A 6,000-nucleotide genomic window follows, 5' to 3' on the forward strand; every position below is an offset into this window, starting at 1 on the left:
TGTTCAGGATAGGGAGGCTGTGAGGATGGAGGCAGGGAATACTAGAGTTTAATGTTCAGATATAATGAGTGATCAATCAAGGGAGGGGGTGGTTCCCATCTTCTGTTCGATCTGTGAAGGCTTCCAGGAGGCACGATTGCTAGCTATATCTGAACTGAGAAAATTAAAAAGGTGGTGTGGGGGAAACTGAGACCAGGCCCTACCCCAAAGAGGCTGGACTTCTGTTGTTATTCCCATCCCATTTGAGCCTTGAAGAAGAATCCTGGAGGAGCAGGGAGGCATCTGTCCAAAATCGAAAGAAGGGAAGGAAGAAAGAACTTGTAGAGCCCAGCCCTGGCAGCTTGTTCTTGGGAAGACTCTGCCTCCCAGTGGACACATGCTATACCACTGCCTCTGAAGAGAAGCCCCTGTCCCAGGACTGGGGGACCCTGGAAATTCTTTGGTTGTTGGAGTGGGAGGCTAGATTTTTGAGCAGATTAAATATCAGCACATAACTGTTCCCACACGCATTGAGGATTCCATAGGTATGTTCTTGTCTGTGTGTTGTGCCTGCTTATATGACATTATATGGGCATGCATAGGAGGATCTGTCTATATCTATTTCTTTTTTTTTTTAGGTTTTTTGCAAGGCAAATGGGGTTAAGTGGCTTGTCCAAGGCCACACGGCTAGGTAATTATTAAGTGTCTGAGACCGGATCTGAACCCAGGTACTCCTGACTCCAAGGCCGGTGCTTTATCCACTGCGCCACCTAGCTTCCCCTATATCTATATTTCTGGGTATGTGCATGTCTCCATATTTGTGATGTCCACATACACATGTCTCTGTGTGTAGACTTGTACCTGAATATTATGCAAATATTCAAGTCCATCTATGGATGCATGTTGTGTTTGTACCTCATGTACCTCAGGTCTATTCCTATTCAACTCTATCCCTGTATGTAAGACAGCCAGCCCCACCTCAAGTAAGGAATGAACAATGGTCAAGGGCAGGGCCCTCTCTTATTAGACCAGACAGAGATTTAAATCAAATTAGAGCATAAGGAGATGTCAGAACACAGAAAAAACATTCAGAGCAGGAAGATACCATCCTAATAATGATACAAAGCACTTGACATACTTGGTTACACAATTGTCTCACCCCTATGAAACACTCAGATATGGTTATTTATTCCTATTTTACAGAAGAGGCTGAAGGTCCCTTTATATTATAGGAGATCCCAACCTTATGTATTGATGATCCCTTAAACAATATCCACAGCTCCTCTTTTTACCTCAGTTACACACAGGAATGACCATAACCTTGACATCATTTACAAGTATTCTACTATAAAATCAAGAATTGTGAAATTCTTTTATCTAATTGTAGTTCCTCTCTCCTTTCTGGGACTACTTCCCTAACTCTCGGTAACACTAGCAGTCTGAATCCTCAAAGGGCAGCTAACTACCGAAGGTTCTCAGGGTTTTCTAATACTATTACCTATGAGTCCCCACTAGTACGCTTCCCATTCATTGTCACCTAGATTTTATTAGTTTTTAGAAAGAGTACTGAAAACAAAAGAATTTTTTTTAATAAAAAAGGAAAGAGTATTAACTAAACAGATACTTGTTTAACACGGAATATTATTTCAGAAACAAATATAAGGGGACATTATCTCCTTGAACAAAGATCACTGGGGAGAGGGAGCTCAAACTTTAAAAGACAGAAGAATGGTATTTTTGTAGGAAATTATAGAAAGCAAAGGAGTAACTCATAACTTTTTCTTCCTTTGTGTAGTCTAAATAAAGTTTCCCTGGAGGCTAGGTGGCCCAGTGGATAAAGCACCAGCCCTGGAGTCAGGAGTACCGGGGTTCAGATCCGGTCTCAGACACTTAACAATTACCTAGCCCTGTGGCCTTGGGCAAGCCACTTAACCCCATTTGCCTTGCAAAAAAAAAAAAACTAAAATAAATAAACAAGTAAATAAATAAATAAAGTTTCCCTTAGGTATATTTCTCAGCTAGGTTCCAAGGGTGGTCCCCTTTATAGAATCCTGACACTATCCTTCCTAATTCTGGTATTCTAGTGTATCTAGATACTAGAGAGTCTAGTTTAGCCTCAGTGGGTCACTTGTCAGTCAACCAATTCTCTGAAAATGTTGCTCATGATGCCAAATGAGATCTCTGGGGCTTTCAATTTTATAATTTTTTTTTTTTAGTTTTTTTTTTTGCAAGGCAAATGGGGTTAAGTGGCTTACCCAAGGTCACACGGCTAGGTAATTATTAAGTGTCTGAGGTCGGATTTTAACTCAGGTACTCCTGACTCCAGGGCCGGTACTCCATCTACTGCACCACCTAGCCAGCCCTGATTTTATAAACTTTTAAGATGAATTCCATCTCTGCTACTATCTTATCTTTTCTCAGGATGTCATGTGTCTCTCTACTCCCAGCTAAACTCCTTGCCTCCTACTAGTCTCAGTTCTATAGGAACATGAATAATGGGGAGAGAAGGGAGAAGAGAAAGAGGCACTCTCTCCTTTTTAAGAGTGATTCCCCAGGGGGGCAGTTAGATGGTATAGTAGATAGAGCACTAGACTTGGGATCAAGAGAACCTGAGTTCAAATTTGATCCCAGACACTTGATACTTACTTAGCTGTGTGACCTTGGTCAAGTTGCTTAACCCTATTACCTTGCCAAAAAAAAGAAAAAAAAGAGTGATTCTCTATCAGGGCCTAGAATCTTCAGCTCTCAAATGGGAGCCCTGTTCCAATTGAACTGATTGACTTCAAACTAATTTTATGTTTTTATATGTAATCTAAGATTCAAGACTAGATCCTCTCAACCAATCACCGGATACCTCCTGTGTGATGTCATTTGCCTTATATCCAAAGGCCCCCCCCAAAATGGCCTTTGAACCTTTCCAACAGATTAAGTGGTTGTTCATACCTAATTTACCCTTTTGATTGATTTATTCAAGGGAAATGTCTAGACCTCCCGTGATCTGCATTAATTGAGATAGGGATAGAAGTGTCATCCTTAAAGGATCATATCCTCCTATATTTATATCTTTTCCTTTGTTTTATTCCCCAAATTATTCTTGCTTCCTACAGCAAAGCGATCCTTTTTTCTAATCAATTCTTTATCCTAGTGACCGTTGTGCTCTTTTGAGCAAGCACCTCTATCAGTAAAGCATTTTTGAGCATGAACCTTCAACATTTACATATTACTTATATAAATATTATATAAATTAATAACTATATAATTATGTACCTTATGAAACTCACACCAAAAAATAAGCATTTAAAAAGATTGCCATCAAGATATAATTATATAAGGGTTTCAAAAACTCCTAGGACATTTTAAGTTTTAATAGCTTAGGACACATAAATGCTACTCTAACCAAAAATATCACTTAAAAGGTTAATTATTTCAATTTTTAAAAATATTGACATGATTCTTATTAAAATCCAACATAACTTTGACTTGTGCTCCAGTTAGTTTTCAAATTTTGTAAGGACTTTCTTTCATCAGTCATTCCTCAGTGACCAAAAGGATAGCATTTTTAACCCTTGTATTTGGATGATTCAAACAATGATGTTTGGTACATACTTGATAAATTTGATGTGACCCCACAAGAAGAAATCTAATAATGATATTTCAGGGGCCCTAGGTGACCAAACAAGAGGACCTCCTCTACTGATCCACTGGTCCAAGAAAGTGTCATCCAGAAACTATCTTACATGTAACATATAATTACACAGTGCTCCAGATTGTTAAAATTTAAAAATCAAAACTTCAAACTAAATAAGTATAAAAAAACTTAAAGAGATAAACTTTCAAATTATGCTTTTTTGTAAATTTATAGCATTTATCGTATTTCTGAAATGATTAAAGCTTAAGACTATTTTTAATCTTTGAGGGAATAGGAGCCACTGATATTTACTGAGTAGCAAAGTGATGTGGTTAGATCTATGCTTTGGAAAATCACTTTGGCCTCTGAAGACAGGTTGGATTACAAAAAGGACAGACTTGAGGTAGGGAGACTTAATGGAATAGCTCAGAGTCTAGGTAAGAAGAGCCTATCCTAGGGCAGTGGATTCATAGGCAGACAGAAGGAGATAGATGTGAGAAATCTGGAGGTAGAATCCACAATATTTGGCAACTAATGTGGATGAGGGATGAGAGAGTGAGGAGTGGAGGATGACATTGAGTTCATGAAAACCTAGGTGAATAGAAGGCTAGTATTGACCCTGATAGTAATAGGGGGCAGGGAGAAGATAACTTAATATTATCCAAACTATAGTCATCCTATGTGAATCACTCTGTCCCATGAAAATTTAAAGGGCAGAGTGGAGCTCTTTTTCAATAGCCTTCAAGCACAGAGTTGATTTCTAAGGGATTCTTGTCAGTCACAAGATGATCTGGGGTCAAGGATTGCAAGAAGAATTTTCCCAAAGGCACCAGCCCAGTTATTGCACTCTCAAAGACCATGACATCAGGGAGGTGATGCCATGACAAGCACATTAATTGGATTTGAATGAGGGACTGCTGTGCTAAGTCACCAATCTCAGTTTCTCTTCTAGAGCCATCTGAGTCCAGTGATCAAACATGAATCAGGATGGCTAGAGGTGACCCTGGATCTGAGGCAGTAAAGGGTTTAGTGACTTGCCCAAAGACACACAGCTAGCAAGGGTCAAATGTCTGAGATTGAATTTGAACTCAGGTCCTCCTGATTCCAGGCTGGTGCTCTATCCCCCAAGCCTCCCTCAAGTAGCTAGTTTTTAGATTATAACTGCCCTAAGGGGCCAACACAACTCTGAAGTAGAGAGATTAGATTTATGCTACATAGATGTGGTTGTGATGGAAACTGACCCCAAGATCGGCTAGCACTATCAGAGTGAGGTATTACTTGACTTCCTAGCTCCCAGTTGGTTGATCACACACTTGGTTTCAGGTCACATTCCTATTCCCTACATCCCAAACTTCTTTTCTTCTTAAAACATTCCACATCTGGCCTCAGACACTTAATAATTGCCTAGCTGTGACCTTGGGTAAGTCGCTTAACCCCATTGCCTTAAATAAATAAAATAAAATTAAAACATTCTCCATAGCCTGTTATCTTCCCAGCTGAAGATACTGCCTTCTACTTTACTTGTAAAAGAGTGTAGTTGGCTATTGGCCAGTTGATTTCTTTACTACACCCCTGACCCCTCAGCTGAAAATAAATAAATCTCAAAAAAAAATGAATGAATGAATGAATAAAATAATATAAACTTTAAAAGTAATTTAATAATATTGTTCTTGTCCTTTGCTATCAAAGACCAAAATGACATTACTAATTAAATAATATAAATAAAAATTAAATAATTTAAAAAATTAAATTAAATTAAATAAATAAATAAAAATTAGAAAAATAAATAAGAAAGTAAAGGATATGTAGAGGTGATAATTAGTTTTTAATTGGAAGGAAGTAAAATCAGCAAGTAATTTATTAAGCATTTACCTATGCCTGATATAGTGCTAAGCATTGGGATTAAAAAGGCAAAAAAAATGTTGCCTGACCTTAGGGAACTAACAGTCTACTAAGTGCCTTGTGTTTCCTTATTGGTGGTGTTGTTCAGTCATGTCTGACCCTTCTTGACCCCATTTGGGCAAAGACATTGAATTTGCCATTTCATTCTTTAGTGGATCCATTTTTTAGGCAATTAGAAGTTAAGTGACTTGTCTAGGATCACATTGTTAGGAGGTGTCTGAGGTTGAATTTGAACTCAGGTCTTCCTGATATCCTGTCCTTAAAAGAATGAAAAGGGCAGCTAGGTGGCACAGTGGATAGAGCACTAGGCCTAGAGTCAGGAGGACCTGAGTTCAAATCTAGCCTCAAACACTTAATAATTACCTAGCTGTGTGGCCTTGGGCAAGCCACTTAACCCCATTGCCTTGAAAAAACTAAACTAAAATAAAAAAATAAAAGTGTGAAAATATTTCTTTGATATAATTGAAAAGGAAGTTTTAGATTGACTCGCT

The sequence above is a fragment of the Macrotis lagotis genome, chromosome X (genome assembly GCF_037893015.1).
Source record: "Macrotis lagotis isolate mMagLag1 chromosome X, bilby.v1.9.chrom.fasta, whole genome shotgun sequence".
Lineage (NCBI taxonomy): Eukaryota > Metazoa > Chordata > Mammalia > Peramelemorphia > Peramelidae > Macrotis > Macrotis lagotis.